At 43.9% G+C, this 17,785-nt stretch overlaps 1 protein-coding gene across 8 annotated transcripts in view; it reads right to left on the minus strand.

Annotated features, from left to right (window-relative positions):
• LOC109037236 (RNA-binding Fox protein 1) overlaps nt 1-17,785 on the minus strand; it is a 108,813-nt gene that overhangs the window by 60,218 nt on the left and 30,810 nt on the right. The window lies entirely within an intron of this gene.

The following is a 17,785-nucleotide window of genomic DNA, read 5'->3' on the forward strand; positions in this document are numbered from 1 at the left end:
ACTCGGTGGTTTTTTCGCCGGAACCAACCCGGGCCGATGAAGATTAACCTCAATGAGAGATGCAATGCCGAAGGTAAACATACTCGCTGGCCGAGGCGGGCGCCGACGGCCAAGGCAAGTTGGCGGCCAACGAATTTCGGGGCCCGGAGTTTGATTTCACGGTGAGCCGGAGCCCTGCCGCGCTACGGAAGAAAGCCGTAAGTGGATTTGCTGATGAGCCACGGTTAGAACATTATAAGATATGACTCGAGGCTCATCTCAAAATGCATTTGCGGCTATTCTAAGCAACACGGGAGAGGCGGCCGTGGCGTTGACTGATGGACGGCAGGGCATCCAGGAACGGGGAGCGAGCGGTCAGCGCGGTTTTCAGAAGAGTCTCTGCGTATTCTGCTCGGCTAAGGAAAAACGTCGTAAGAGCATTCGAATGTTGCCAAATTTTTCCTGGGAAAAAAATTTTTTTTGAGGAAAGTTATAATTATTTTTCCTAGTCATTTTCAGACTTTAAGCATCAAATTACGCAGAAAATCCACTGCAGGGTGTCCAGTTTTTTTCCATTTTGGGAAATCCTGATTTTTCTTGATTTTGGACCGCTAAATCCCGATTTCATAATTTTTCCGAATCCTGATTTTTTGCGGAGAACAATTAAAATTTCTGTATAAATGTATGCGAAAGCAGAAACAAATCTGATCGGACAGACGAATTTTCTCAAATCCTGATTTTACGACCGATTTATCCGCAAATCCTGACGTAATCGGGATTAAATCCTGAATAACCTCAAATCCTGATAGAATCGAGGAAATCGGGAAAGTCCTGATGCAGACACCCTGCTCTGAAAAAGCGGAGGAGAAATATTCACAAATTTCCCTGAAAATTCGTGATTCGTCGAAGGATATCAGGCAACGTCTGACGGCTCATACGGCGTTCTTCCTCAGCACGGCGGTATTGCGTGTTGCCTGCGAGGAGCCGGGGCCCATTAGCCTCTCCTCCAACGTATCTCAATTTCCACGTGAGCCTTAGGCTACGTATAAATTAATGCTTGTCGGGGCTCATGTGAAAACAGTGATACGCTCGACGATTAGTCGCTCATCGAGCGAGCACCTCACGTCTTACGTCCGGCCCTGGCACGGCGCGCGAGGCGGGGTGGCCATCCGTGCGTCGCGTCGACGACGTCGATGTTGTGAATCGAATGCAGATGGGATATCGTCGATTCGTCCGCGATCAGCTCCGACCATGTTGCTTTCGGTAGAGTACCTAGATGGAGAGAGTGTTGCAGTTTGCAGTCAAAGCCTTTCGATAATAGACAAATACGGCGTTAAGAGTTACTTAACGGGCCCTTAGCCTAGAGTGCCTTTATATGGAGAGTATGACTACTTCGGTTACCACCTCTGATGGTTCAGCCATCTTAGGCTGAATGGAGCCTTCTAGGGCCCAAAAATGGCGGATACTGTACGTAAGTAAATGTAATTGCAAAATGACTCAAAATGCAGTTTTTATTTACATATCGCAACGGGAACTTAATACTCGAATGCATTATTATGAAGTAATTAGATAGTTTTAAGGCTAATCGTGCGCAATTTTCAAGAAAAATCATTTTAGGCGTAATAAGGTTGGCAGCAAGTGCGGTTGGTGATATCCGTCAAAAGTTGGGGCCCAGTGGTCATACTCTCCCTATGAAGGTACTGTACCCAAGATGTTTTAACGTGAGCTCAGCTCCCCAGTGCTGTCATTTCCGAAATTCGGAACTTTTCCCGGAATCTTCTGAATCTCCGGTATTTTCGGCTACTTTCGGAATCTCCTCGAAATTTGCGATTTTTCGCCAGTTTGACCATTTACTGAGCAAATTAAGGGACATTCTGATCAAACTTGACGATCTTCGGAACTAAATCCGGGCGTATTTCGGAAGTTTTCCCCGGAATTTTTTTAAAAAATCGGAATTTTCTCGGAACTCTGGCAAATCGGAATATGTTCTCGGAAATCGAAATTATTTCAGAATCTTTTAATAAAATAGAATGGCAGCACTGCAGATCCCCTCTCCACCTAGAGCATTACTTACTTCATCGTTTCCTAAACGTAACTCTAATTCTACTTAAACTTAGCAAACTTTCCACCAGCAAGCTACATTTTTACGAAGAATTGTCGGTTATTTTTAAACTGAAAACAAGGCATAACTTACTTCGTCGTTTCCTAGACGTAACTCTAATTCTACTTAAACTTTGCAAACTTTCCACTAGCAGGCTACATTTTTACGGAGAATTGTTTCCTATTTTTGAACTGAAAACAAGGCGTCTACCGTCAGATTTTCGATCCCTTTGCCCGGGAATTTTTTCCCCCAGCCTGTAGACACTCCGAAGAGGGACGAAATTCCAACCATTGTGAAATTTCCCAAGTCATGGAAGTTCACTTGCCGCATCTCCGCCCGTGGAGCGCGAGGGAGGGTCGAAAAAGGAGGGAAATATGCATTACGTAATTTTCCGAAGGCCCCCTCGGTGATAATTGATTTATATTCTCCCCCCTCCGTCCCGCCTTGTGAAGTTGCCTACGATTTCAGCGCACGCATCGCATCGTCCCCGTCGCCGCTGATTCATTGAAATGTTTTTCTCGTGACTAGCACCCGTTGAAACCGCGTATCATCCCCGGGTTTTCAATCGCAGTTGCGTGGTTTTTCCCGGGGGGCTCGAGCGTCCTCCGAGCGAGGTAAAAGGTGCATCGGGGCCCGAGCGAAGTGCTCACGATTCGTGACATCACCGAGCCCGCTCTCCGTCGCGCTCAAGGTGCTCGGCTGCCGTGATGGTGCAGAGAAGGGTAAGTGGATTTCCATATGAGCCACGGTTAGCGCGTGCTTTAATGTGTCCCGAGGTTCATCCCAGCATGGGCTTACTGCTCTCTTCGCTATCACGGCAGTCTTGGTACTCGGCGAAGCTCTCGGCTCGCCCTCAGGATCCTCACAGCCTCCGATAGAGAACTTAAAAGCTCCCGTTGGTTGAATTCATGTTCTTCGATTGCGAGCAGAGATGGGAAGTGAAATTTCATAAGGCTCGAATAAATTTCACAAAAGTTGAAATTTAATAATTTTTTTTAGAATTATTGATTACACCCTTGGCGGTCTGAAAGCGTTTCAGATGGTCTTTCTGTTGATGCTGCGGTATTATGCTACACTGAGAAAAAACTATGGTTTATAAACCTATTAGAGGTAAATATGGAACACCTATAATAGTCGTAAATAAACTAATGATTCTCGGTCTGTGAACCATACTAAGGTCTCTGTACCTAATTAAGGTACCCCGTACCATAACTAAGGTATATGTGCTATTATTATATGTAGAGGTACTACTATTAGTGGTGTTCCATATTTACCTCTAATAGGTTTATAAGCCATAGTTTTTTCTCAGTGTACTCTAATGAAGGTGCCAGACACAAAGAGGGGGCAAAAAAGGGAGTTGAGAGAGAAAAACCCCAACCTAACCTCTAAACTAAACGAAAACATTTGCAACGCGTGAATGTTTTAGGCTTGGGGTAAACAATTTCAAAATTTAGAATCACTGTTTCTAGGCGTTTCTTAGCCTCCTGAATCTATCCCCAGAGGTTTCAATAAATTTCATGAAATTTTGTAAAATTTCACTCGAATAAAGTTCATGAAATTTTCCATCTCCGATTGCGAGGCACGGATGGAAATAAATAGGTTGGATCGACGAATTTGAAAGCGCAGAGAAACCCCGGATCTATTGGAAAAAAATACTGAGAGAGAGTGTTAACCGTGCGAGAAACAAGTTTTAGGGTCTTCACAAAATTTAGAAAATGAGATCCTAGACATTTCCTTGACATTAGAGGAAAATTACTTGAAAATGGAGGATACGCTGTATGGCCAAACGGATATAATTTGAAATATTTTTCAGGCAAAAGTTTTTGTTTCAACCGTCAAATCTATTCTGGAAAGCTAATAAAGACGAATTAACAATGTTTCCCTGACACTTTCGTCATTTTCCCTGACTTTTTAAAATTCCCTAGCGTTTCCCGGTTTTCCTCGACTGTATGCATTTGTCGCGGGCTAGTAGTAAAATCAGGCATTTAGTGGATGAAATGTGGCATTGAAAATGCACGATTCACCTACACTGATAAAAATATTTGTGTTCTTGCGTTACTTTTGGTTAATGTAGGAAGTGAAACACAAAGCAACACAAATTTTGTGTTGATTTGGGTAAAGTTCGCGATGAATTTGTCGCAGAAAATGAGAGTTTCAAAATGTTAAAACATAGGCTGATTCGTCACCTTACCGGTGTAAAACGGTAGTTTTGACGTGTGGCAAAAGCCCCGGATCGCAAGAATCTGTCAAAGTATCGAAACTTTGGGCAGGCATGCATGGCGAAACGTGATTGGTTTTATCGATTGCTCCCCCCGTCGGCACGGATCAGCTCCTGAAAAAGCTGCAGTCCTCTGCAGAGCCTCACGGTAATGCTTTACTTAACGTCGCACACAGGCAATAAAAAGAGGTCATCAATGATTCAAGCTCGCTTGGCTGACCAATGAGAGTGCTGCAGAAGGCAGCAACATACCTTTTCCAATCGCGTGATTTACGACTTCTGAAAACGGCGTCGGTTTCTATTTTGCAGAGTGGCAGCAGTCAAAGAAACCTGGGGTAAGTCAGGTGGTTTTACTTGAGGTCAGAATTTTTTTTCTTCAGAGGGAAGATCAGTGCTCGCGCTTATTACAGGCAGTTCACCTCTCCAAAAATAGTCGAATGAGCCCTTTTCTTCTTAAATCCAGGGATTATTTTTTTTTTTTTTTTTTTTTTTTTTTTTTTTTTCTTTCAAAATTAGCCTGAGATTTTTAAATTTCTTTTCAGTCACCACCCTGTTTTGACACTTCAATGTATCTTGAAATTGCTCATGTCCAATTTGATTTTTACAAATTTATTAGTCTCATGACAAATTGAACAAATCGAAAAATCAGCGTTGCCACAGAATTTGGAATATAAAATTCCCTGACACATTTTGGCGAAATTCCCTGACAATTGTAGATGTGACGGATGATTAAAAAGGCATAATTGAAAATAGTTTTCAGACAAAATTTGCTGTTCGAAACCTCGAACCCATTCTAGAAAGCAAATGAAGGTGATTTAACCAATTTTCCCCGACATTTTCGTCCTTTTCCCAGAAATTTCCCGGTTTTCCCTGACTATGGCAACCCTGAAAAAGTCCCAAAATGTTTCACCTTCTTTGGGTCTCGCCTTTCATTTGAAAATTTGGGGGGCGTTTTCCGAGATTTTTTGAAACTTTGCTCCCTCTTTCGAACAAACTCGTCTCCCCAGCTTTTGCCTCCGAGACCCAACGTCCATAACGCCCCGGCGGATTCTTCTCCCACGACGTTCGCAATTGTTCGACTGATTGTATCATATCTTTATCATCTCGCTTTGAAGAAACTGCGGTCTTTATTGGGATGAGAGTGGGAAGATTGACGGAGGAACCTCATACCTGTATTCACTTTGACCACAGAGATTTCCTAACCGTACAAAACGCGAGGAGAAAAGGTTCGACCTCCATACAAGTTTTTGCGCTCGAGGATCGCGTAGCGCTAGCTCCGGTTGAGTAATCGTAGCTTTTTTGCGTGCGGTATTCCTAGTGCCTGTGCAGCAATCCGCTATGAATTAACCGCAAATAATTCGAGAAGAATTATATCGGGTGCTCTGGGCATGTATCCGATTTTAGCCCCTCAGTCGTCGGGATCAGTGACGAGTCGTGAATGATCCATTATCGATATTTCTCCATTTGAAGCTATGGTAAAGAATCGATTATTAAGGTGTTCGCTGTGAACACCCTGTTTATGAATCCTTTTCTATAGGTTTGAATGACATATCTATCGATACATCGCAAAGCACGCCACGCCACTGGTCGGGATGCGAGTCGAGCCTTGATCGTGCAATAGTATCCGTTGTTTTCGGTTTTCCGTACGCAAGATAGAGTGATCGGTCAGCAAAATCGAGATTTTTTCTTTCTCCGTGCCAGCGGGCCGATTATTGAAATTGATAGACAAAGTAATGGATAAAGAAGACAACAAGGATATGGAGGGATTCTATTGGTGGAAGCGGTTGCTTGCAGTGGACAAAAGAGCTAGGTAATAGTCTAATTAACGGCAACCCACGGGAGATCCAATAGTCAGTCCATCATTTTCTTCCTTAGTCTATAGGGACCGCCTACTTCAACCAACAGGATCGCTTCATACTGCCGTGCGAGGGAGAAACAACGCATGAACCTTCAAGAGTTGCCAAATTTCCCCGGATAAAACATGTATTTTTGAGAGATGTTGAGCATATTTCGCCTTGAAATTTTCAGATATTTTACATTAAATTGCGAACAATATTATCTGAAAAATTGGAAGAGAAAAGTTCAAAATTTTTCCAATTTATTGGTATTTTAGCAAAGGAAACTTGGCAACGTCTAAAGGCTCATACGGCGTTCTTCCTCAGCACGGCAGCATACTCCCTATGTCTCCGTTGTCTAACAGTTTGTTACTCAATTTAAACAAACAGCCCTCAGTTGGATGAACGATTATGAACACGACCCTTAGGTGCCCTCGCGTTCCTTCCGCAAGCGGCCGATCGTGTACATTCTGCACCCCCGTTCCGTGCGTGAATCGTCGTCTCTCCCACGAAAGAATGTAACTACATATCAATGTTGCCAAATTTCCCCTCGCTAATTTCAATTTTTTCGCGCCTTCAATTTAACAGACGCAACACGGACATCTATTAAGTACGAATAGTCGTATGCCTGCGCCGTCATCAATTCCATCGTTCTATTTCCATGTTGTGTTGGTTCGTTTGTCTTTTTTGTAATGGTGGCTTCAAGGGCTAGGTTAGCAATACAGTAGAAAATAAGAGAGACGTAAATCGTTATCAGGCCTAGTGAATTGAATTTTCTCCCAAATTTGAGCGACGCCTCATTGACAGCATAGAGCGCTGCGCGCTATCGCGCCTTCAATTTTGCAGACGCAACACGGACATCCATCAAGCATGAATAGTTGTATCTCTGCGCCGTCATCAACGCGCATCCTTTCCTTAGCTCTATTTTCATATCGTGTTGGTTCCATTTGTCTTTTTTTCGTAGTGGTGCTTCAATGGCTACGCATGAGCAACATAGCCGAAGATGAGAGTCATACAAAATTAAGTTATGGTTGAGAGAAACAAAACCTTGTAATCTAAAGAAAATTCACAGAAAATTTTCAAAAGATTCGTATAGTTCTCTTTAAAAAAACCAACAATAAAACATGGGAGAGTTAGGCACCGGGAAATTTATTTTCGGCTAATTCTATTTAAATCTGTTCCACTATACCTGAGAATATTCATGAAATAATTTCTCAAAAAACACTCGCAATTTAAAAATAAATACACTGGGGAAAAAACACATTGGATGTGGAGTCCAGACTCTTGAACATTGACAAGAAAAAATACTCTTGATTCAATCGGATTTTTGCTTGAATCAAAACGAAATCCGCTGAATTTAAGAGGCTTGGTTCTTGATTTAAGCTAGATTCTGATTGAATCAAGAGGACTTTTTCTTGTCCATGGTTTTAAGAGTCTGGACTCTAGCTCCAATGTGTTTTTTTCCCCAGTGCGGAAAAATCAGAGTAATTTTAGAAAAAATTGCACAGGTACTTTCTTGTAAAAAATCGAATTGTTGCGGAGTCAATTTTACAACTTTGAAATGGAGTTACGTTCCTTCGTCCGAGAATCGACGAAGTGTCCTTTACGCAACGGCGCGTTGCGCAAGACGCGTTGGCCGGCGCTAAAGGCGCGCGCCGGAAATCTCGGAAACGAAGGAAGCTCGAAGCTTCGGCCTAGTTGAATGGCGTGCACGGTGCATGTTCGTCGAGAGAACGCATCCGATTAACGCCGGGCCGGAGACTGTTTACATTGAATTAGCGAGATTAGCCTGACTGATGTGTTATGGTGTCGCGCACGCGAGCCCCCGGCTCAGTTCCACTCTTAATTGGAGTTACGCACAGTACAATGCTGGGGTTTTTTCTCTTTTTTTTTTCACCGACACGGATCGCGAATCCACGCCGCGCAACGCCCGCGACCTACACCGAAAGCTCGCAGCTTCATCGGGATGGAGCACGGGCGGTGTTGCCAAATTTACTCCACACATGGGTTGCAAAAAATTGAAGGCGCGCTAGTTTCCTTGAGCGACAAATACACCTGCGATTTACAAGCACTTGTTGAAAGTGAAACACCTAAGGGAAACCAGGATTCCGGTCGCTTGAAGTTGAGCTATCGAAATCTCCTTGCCAATGGACCACTAGACAAGGTGCGAATTTCAACATTCTGATACGTGTTTCTGACAAAAATTTCACGTAGAACACGATAAGAAAAACGATAATTACCGATATCAACTCCTTACGAAGATACTCGAGCTATTACTATTTCCAGCCTTTTTCATATTATTTCCGACTGTTCCTGGAATGGAGATGTTGCATGTGTGAGGAATTTGAGATTTGACTTTAGATTCTTAGGTAAAAGTTCGCGAGAAACACGATGGTGCCACTGGTTTTCTCTGAAATCAACTCCCAAGCTCAAGAAAAGCTCTCGAGTGAGGCCAAAATGGAGGGGATATCCCACGCTATCGTGAGAGTCCACCTCTACATCGAGACAAACTCTCCATGCAAAGATAGGGAGCAAATACATTAGCAGTGATGCCGTGTTCTCAGTTTTGGAGTCCCCAAATAAAGTGGCAGCCCTGTCAATGTATTTGCTCCCTATCTTTGCATAGAGAGTTTGTCTTGATGTAGAGGTGGACTCTCAGGATCGCGTGGGATATCCCCTCCATTTTGGCCTCAACTTAAAGCTGTTTTTGAGCTTGGGAGTTGATTTCAGAGAAAACCAGTGGCACCATCGTGTTTCTCGCAAACTTTTACACATGAATCAACAGTCAAATCGCAAATTCCTCACACATGCAACATCTCCATCCCCCGACGATTCCCGGTTTCCCAGACTTGTAGACTCCCTGTTACAGTCAGAGATGCAAAATAAAATAAATTTCGCGGAAAGTTTTGTGGCAATTAAGCAGTGCGGGTCTATAAAACCGATTTCCTCCTCATGAATGTTACCCCCTGAAGATGAATGAGTCCCTTTATACTGAGAGTCAAGACAACAACCCTTCATGGAGTCACGAACGGGAATTAAGATTACAGAAATTGAACGTTTTACGTAATCTTTGATCGGCCCATTCTCAAATTCCTTTCTCCGTTCCCTCTCTCATTCCGTTTGTTCCTTGCCGAACCCGTAATTCCCTGGTCCATTCCAGATTATAATCTTTGCAATCGGTAAAATTGTAATCTTTATTCCCGTTTGCGACACTGTGTAGGCCTAAAATACGGGAACCGATCAGAAATGGATTCACATTGTCTTGACTTGAATGTTGGAAATACGACGCGGATACGTCTCTGTCGAGTGATTACATTGCAACAATCGAGGAGCGATAATACATCGGATGAAGTCACGACTAATAAATAGTGTTCATCATCGTGGATGCACGGGTCGGGGCCTCCGTTGGCGATCAATCTCCTGCAGCAATAATGCGACAAGTGAAGGTTGCATCGGAGGATCGGCGCACGGTTAGCGCATCGGTCAGGAACGCGGCATTGATGCATTGATGGCACATTGATGGCGTGTAACGAGAACGAGGAGGAGGAGGCGACATCGAGTATTCTGCCGTGCTAAGGAAAACCGCCGTATGAACATTCGAGAGTGGCCAAAGAGGTTGTTCCATCTACCATTGAAACTGGGCCCAGAATGAAATCTCCTCATCTTTTCAGGTATCAAAGGGCATGGTCAGGGACACCCAAAAATGGTTGAATTTTTTCCAAATTCCCCCCTGGGGAGGGGGGGCGGGGGGTTATATGAAAAACGGTTTTTTGGCTCTAACTTTTGAACGGTTTGAGATATTGATTTGAACTTTTTTTTAAATGAAAGATCGTTTAAAGAGCTTTCTTTTGGTATATTATGTTTAATAGTTAGGTCAATTTTTGACCAATTTATAGCCTGTCAAAAATTTTCCATGAGTCCAAAAATCAGATTTCTGTAGTTTAGAGCAGCGACGATCGCATGCAGATGAACAAAAAACTGTTCAACTTATAGCCCTCTCTCTGACGGTTAAAATGAGCCCAAGATCATCTTGGGGAAACGATTTGTCTCCGAGTTATGCTTCTTCAAAGTTGGCGCGGCGGGGTCCGCTTCCGCGGGGCAGCGCTCCGGAGTACGATAGTTCACTCCCACCCCCCTCCCGTCATGCCACGCGACGCAAACCGAGGAAGACTACCTTTAATGATCATTGAACAGATAAATGCACACAATATACGCTATTATGGTGTACAAGTATTATTAAAATTATATTAATATAATAAATAGAAGAGTGGAATCTCACCGAATTTATCATCACCGCAATCCATAGGATCATCGGCAGTGTGATCCGCATTTTCATCCTCATCTTCGTCGTCTGAAAAGCCAAAATCGACTTTTCTGAGAGGGAAGCACTCGTTCAAAAAGGCGGAAGGCGCTGGTTTTTTGTGATTGCGCCCGTAAAACAAATACCACAGTATAGTTACGACGTGAGCACAAGGATTGATGGTACGCGTACCGTTCTTACATGTGCAGTAACTTGCTTTAATGGCCTCGCTGGATTTTTTACTGGTGTCGATTAATATAAATATATGATATTCTTTTTTTGATTTATGCCTCGATAGGATCCGCGATCGAAGAAAAAGAGGCGAATTTACGGAAATATCATATTTTTGAAAATCTGGCAAAAAGTTATCCTTCGTCACTTGAAAGCAATATTTTCCATTAGCAAAATGATCTGCAATATAACTTGCTGCAAGTCCAATTTGATAACTTCCCGAGATGGTGTCAAGATCTTCGCTCCTCCACTGTTCTAATTGTTTAAAATGATCTGTCGTCAGGTTTTCAAAAACTACTTTTTTTCGGAGCCATTTCTCGTCCTCAACAATTTGTTGCACAATATTCGGCTCATTTAATTTTTGGAGCATTTGAATGGCAATTTTTGCGTCGTCACCATCACTTTGCAGGCGTTGAAAATATAAATTATGTATCGCGGACACTATGCGATAGTCGTCAAACAAATTGCCGGATCCAGGTATATTGCTTCTCATTTTATAGAGCGTTTTCAATATAATTTTAATAATACTTGTACAACATAATAGCGTATATTGTGTGCATTTATCTGTTCAAATGATCATTAAAGGTAGTCTTCCTCGGTTTGCGTCGCGTGGCATGACGGGAGGGGGGTGGGAGTGAGCTATCGTACTCCGGAGCGCTGCCCCGCGGAAGCGGACCCCGCCGCGCCAACTTTGAAGAAGCATAACTCGGAGACAAATCGTTTCCCCAAGATGATCTTGGGCTCATTTTAACCGTCAGAGAGAGGGCTATAAGTTGAACAGTTTTTTGTTCATCTGCATGCGATCGTCGCTGCTCTAAACTACAGAAATCTGATTTTTGGACTCATGGAAAATTTTTGACAGGCTATAAATTGGTCAAAAATTGACCTAACTATTAAACATAATATACCAAAAGAAAGCTCTTTAAACGATCTTTCATTTAAAAAAAAGTTCAAATCAATATCTCAAACCGTTCAAAAGTTAGAGCCAAAAAACCGTTTTTCATATAACCCCCCCCCCCCCTCCCCAGGGGGGAATTTGGAAAAAATTCAACCATTTTTGGGTGTCCCTGACCATGCCCTTTGATACCTGAAAAGATGAGGAGATTTCATTCTGGGCCCAGTTTCAATGGTAGATGGAACAACCTCTTTCCCTTGATAAAGCATCTATTTTTGACGACATTCATGCATATTTTCCCTTGAAATTTTCAGACGTTTTAGATTAAAGTGCGTAAACAATTTTCTGAAAATTTTGGGGGAAAATATGAACAATTTTCCCGGAAAATTCAGTTTTTATCGAAGGAAACTTGGCAACGTCTGAAGGCTCATACGGCGTTCTTCCTTAGCACGGCAGTATTGGACACAATATTACACTCGGTTCCGCATCCTTAGGCAACCAGTAACCGAGCGTCGCACTCGTCGCTCATTCATGCACTCACAATCAGCAAAAACGATCATTTCAGAACCGGTGGCGAGCCGTGAATGATCGATGATTGATATTAATCCATATACAGGGTCTACCAGTTATGACAAACCAAGATTGGGGACTTTCGGGGACTTTTAGGCAAGTTTTTTCAAGAATATCGGAGACTTTTTTCCCCCGAAATAGTGAGAGAAAGGGAGCTAGTTAGAGCGTTAAAAGGCGTATTTTACACGACTAATATTACAAGTCATGTTGAACCGATGAAAACATACAAAAAACCAAGCAACACTTCAGTTTCTTTTTTCTCGGCTATACCGCACCGCCGCGGCTGGCGGGAAAATTTAAAGATGCCGGTGTTTAAGACGATTTTTGTAATTTTTTGGGGACCTGAACGAGAAAATTGGGGACTTTCGGAGAAATCGGGGACACCCTTTCAAAATCGGGGATACTTAATCGGGGACATTGGGGACTGGTAGACACCCTGGTTGCTCAAGATTCGCCTCACGTGAGCCGTGAAGCACGATCACGAGACCGGACGTTTTTTGCACCGCTGGGCCTCAGCTGGAGCGAGCGTCTTGGTCACTCGCTCGCGGAATGGAAACCGCTTGAGAGCGGCTCAATAAAAAGTTAAAAACAAGCGGCAAGAGCGCGGATCCACGGAAGGACGGACGGACGGACGAAGACGGACGGTCCGGCTCTCGGTGGACGACGACGGAAGACGACGACGAAGCGATGCGACGACCGCTAAAATAATTTCAGTACCATTTCGTGCGTTTATGGCCGGCGTTTCGCGCTCCGAGACGCGGCTCGCACTCGGGAGAAATCTCCGACGACAACAAACTCGGCGCCGCACAGTAGATCCAGTCGATGAGAAAAGTCAGACAAGATATGGAAACTTTGAAAGCATTTTAAGGTCTCAAAAGTGGTTCCATTGCAGTGTTCGAAACTCACCTTTGAGTTTTAGGAGCCAAATGGCGCATCAAGTCCAATTTTTAGGCGTTATTGAAGATTTTTTAGGGGCCAAATTGACTTTTTGCCTACACTGAAAAAACGAGATTAGGGCTGGGCCCTACAATTATTGCTTCACCTCCACCGCCACAGGGGCAGGCCCTGCGTAAGTAAGGCCCAGCCCTACCTGGACAGGGTCTACCTCTTACCAGGTAGGGCTGAACCCTGAAGCAGGTAGATTTGGGCTCTACGCGCGCCGGGTCTGCCCCTATGGCGGTGGAGGTGAAGCAATTTTACCTACCTGGTTAGGGCTGGGACCTTCGGTGCAGGTACCAGCCCTAAACTCATTTTTTCCGTGTATGTATTACGGTGCATTTAATGAAAAGTTAGATGCAAAATGTTTTCGCAACAAAACTAGTAAGTAGCTGTAACTTGGGGAAGACAAAAGCCCGAAAGATGAAATCGTGAAGAATAGAAAAAGCTTTCTTTCACTTGTAGTGTTGAAAATTTCAAATAGTTACCTGATATGAAAATTCAGATTTTTAGGGGGCAATTTCTAGGGGCCACGTTGGCGCAGAGCCTTCATTTTTAGGCGCATTTGGCGCGTTGGCGCCTGTGAGTTTCGAACACTGTTCCATTGGTTTCCTTTTAAAATTTTCTTATGGGCGGCACCCCTTAAAATTTAAGATGTTACGAATGGAACATCGAAGTTAACAGTTTTAATCAAAAATTTAAAGTCAGGCCTATATAATTGACTCGATCCACTGTGCGCCGTTGTCCGACTCTCCTCGCCTCCAAGCTCTTCGGAAGCTCCCAACCCATCGTTCACCGGACGAAGAAACGTAACAATATTCCAAGGTTGCAAAATTTACTCAAACAATTCCATTTTCTACGAGAATAAACCCGTGCAATTGAGATGTTGCATGTGTGAGGAATTTGCGATTTGACTGTTGAATCTTGTGTAAAAGTTCGCGAGAAACACGACAGTGCCACTGGTTTTTCTGAAATCATCTCCCAAGCTCAAAAAAAGCTCTCAAGTTGAGGCCAAAATGGAGAGGATATCCCACGCTATCCTGAGAGTCCACATCTACATCAAGACAAACTCTCCATGCAAAGATAGGGAGCAGATACATTGACAGGGTTGCCGTGTTCTCAGTTTTGAAGTCCTCAAATAAAGTGGCAGCCCTGTCAATATATTTGCTCCCTATCTTTGCATGGAGAGTTTGTCTTGATGTAGAGGTGGACTCTCAGGGTAGGGTGGGATATCCCCTCCATTTTGGCCTCAACGTGAGAGCTTTTTTAGAGCTTGGGAGTTGATTTCAGAGAAAACCAGTGGCACCATCGTGTTTCTTGCGAACTTTTACACAAGAATCAACAGTCAAATCGCAAATTCCTCACACATGCAACAACTCCATTTTTGCCCAAAATTTGTCTGATTTTTGCATGTGATCAGATGAGAAACGAGTGAAATCATCAGTTCGTAACGCCCGAAGATCTACGGTAAAAATTGCAATTTGCAACAGGAAATTTGGCAACATCGAAATGCAGTTACGTTCTTTCGTGAAGAAAACATTTCCCGGTTTTCCAGGCCGCTGGACACCGTGCTTTCCCATAAGTTTAAACGGCACATCAATCGATGTATCGCAAAACACGCCACGCCACTGACAAAGTCGATCCCAAAGTCGCGTTTTAAAATTCCGACCTCAACCGTAAAACCGGTGCGTTGTCGCGGGCATCCGAACATCGCCGAGCGTGCGGCCGCGGGCAACTTTCTACGTTCGGCGGACACAACGTCGCCCCTCCATAAAATCGTATCTCAATCCCACCGTGAGCCCTGTTCCGCATACGAATCCATACTCTCGGGGGCTCATGCGGAAATTGATATACGTCCTAACGTCAGAGGAGCGACAGCGAGCGCCGATCGAACCGGTTCGCGCGGGCCGGTTCGCCGCCCGTTACGTCCACCACACCGGGCACCGCTAGGAGATGAAAAAGGGTCGTCGGTGTCGCGTCGACCCCGACGGGATCAGTGGCGTGGCGTGAATTGCGTTGAATCGATTGTTCTGCCATTTAAACCTATGGTAAAGAATCGATTGTTGAGGTGTTCGCTGCGAACACCCTGTTTATCGATCCTTTTCCATAGGTTTAAACGACATAACAATCGATACATCACAATCCACGCCACGCCACTGGACGGGATCCGAGCGGGATTCGAGTGATGCAACCGCCGCGCGTCCGGAATATTAATCCCGTCAGCCATCTGCCCAGCTCCTCTGACGTAAGAGCGTATCTCCCATCCCTCGTGAGCCCTGTTGTCCGTATAGCTGCATACTTTCCACGGCTCACGTGGGGATGGTCATACGCCCTTACGTCGGAGGACGTATTGTCACACGCCACGATCTGTCCTTCCTCTAGTTCCCCATTAAAGTACCTAGAAGGGGAGAGAATTGCGATGCTTGTGCTGTTATCTGATTGCTTCACTGTAGATTCCTTTTATTCTGAGAGTTAAGACATGGTGGATCCATTTCTGATTGGTTCCCGTATTTTAGGCCTCCGCGGTGTCACAAACGGGAATGAAGATTACATTTTCACAAATCGCAAGATTGTAGTCTGGAATGGACCGGGGAATTACCGGTTCGGCAAGGAGCAAGCGGAATGAGAGAAGGAACGAAGGAAGGAATTTGAGAAAGGGCCGCTCAAAGACTACGGAAAACTTTCAATTTGTGTAATCTTTATTCCCGTTTGTGGCTACATGAGAGGGGGGGGGGGGGGTTGTCTTAACTCTCAGTGTAAAGGGACTATAGTTCACCGTAGAGTCCCTTAATAGAGAGATTCAAGACAACGCGGCTCATGGATGCCACAAACGGGAATAAAGATTACATGAATTGAACGTTTTTCGTAATTCTTGATCAACTCATTCCCGAATTCCTGTCGCCGTTCCTGCTCCTCCATTCTCGCTGCTACAAAGGAGGTAGGTAATAGACTAATTAACGGCAACCCATGAGAGACCCAATAGTTATAGTCTATCATTTATTCCCTTAGCCTATGAGAACCACCCGTTTCAATCAATAGGATCGTTTCATAATCTGCATGTACGTTTTCTTCATCTATTGTTTTGTCTATCAATTTCAACGATCAGCCCGCAGGAAAAATAACTAGGAGGAAGCGGCGGAGAGGGATGTTAAATTTTTTAACTTACGGACGTTTGATCGTGAGAGCTACGAAATCGGATCAATGGAAAAACTTACCTGTGAACAGAAATAAAAAACAGAGGTTAGTGATACATGTCATGGACTTCAACTGATATGAGAGTTCTTTTAAGCAACATACTTAGATTGCTGAGTCATGCAGTTCCGTTGTTGCCTTTATAATTACACATTATAAAACGAAACAGTCCTTGATTTAAATGTGAAACTTGAGGCAACTCGTCATTTTGTACGATTTCCTTATGTGCTGGTTACACGCTCAAATTCCCATCAATTTCCGATCAAATGGTGACTGGTGCGTACCATCTACCATCAAATTTCTGTGGCCTGCAAAAATTTGATGGTAGATGATGAAACTGTGGGGCTCATCCTTCATCTGATTTCCACACAACCGTACTTATTTCATGTGCTGATTTCAATCAACACGCTGTTTTAATTAATTTTACTCATCAATCTAGTTGACTCTCGACCGCCATCTTGGTCATAATTTTGATCGGAATTTGTCGGAAATTTGAGCGTGTAACCAGGCCATTACTTCCAAATCGATCGAATAAAATCCGCGGTTTTCCCATACGGAAGACACCTTGTTCCTCGATTTTTCCATGTTTTTCTAACTTTACAAAGAACTTGTGACCCTGTGTCCTCGAAAATAAGGATTTGTCGGGTAATTTTGGCAACATGAAGTCTAAAACGACTCTCTTTCTCGACGCGGTGGAGTGGAATCGGTTCGACTTTTCGGAGACGATTCGGGATGACGAGCGGTAGGCAAATATTTTCATTGGCGGCACGGGCGGGCAGTCACGGGTGGTGAGTTGAAACAAAGTGAAATTACCGTAGCGGCCAAGAGACGAAACGCGCCACGGCTACGCTCGTTCGCGTCTCCCAATCATTAAAGTGCACGGTACATTAAGGTGGATCTATAGCTAGAGTAAGCAAACACTGAACGAGAATGATCGAAAACATTTTTCCATCCCACTAAAAAAAATATCTATTTCCACATAGAAAAGAAACTCCGACCGTGGAAGCCGTGCATACGGGCTACATAGACATACCGTCCGCGTTCCGGGTTCAGAGGCCGAAAATTCCGGGCGTAGTAACTGGAGCAATCAAAGCTATGCCCCTAGTACCCGGAGCTTTCGGTCTCGGAGTCCGGAACGGACGGTACGTCTACAGAGCCTTTTAGAGGCCTCCAGTGCCTCCATTCGACGAAATTAGAAAAATTTCAAAAATTTGATATTGCGACTAACAATAAGTAAAAAAAAAATTCCGGACCTTTTTGCGAAATTTCCGCACTTTTCCAGTACTTCCGGACCGCCCTCAAAAAAGCAGTATTATTTCCGGACTTGTAAGACACCCTGCTGCAGAACAGCTTCGGCAGCTGCCATTGCATTATAATATCGTATCTCGAACGTTGCTATCTCTTTTCTCATAACAGGGTGTCTTGTCTACTAAAACAGGCGGGCCAAAAATAATTACTTTTACAGTACATTCTCAAGAAATTCAGTACCTCCTCTGACAGAAAAATTCCGTACTTTTTCAGTGCCTCC

Source organism: Bemisia tabaci, chromosome 8 (assembly GCF_918797505.1).
Source record: "Bemisia tabaci chromosome 8, PGI_BMITA_v3".
NCBI lineage: Eukaryota > Metazoa > Arthropoda > Insecta > Hemiptera > Aleyrodidae > Bemisia > Bemisia tabaci.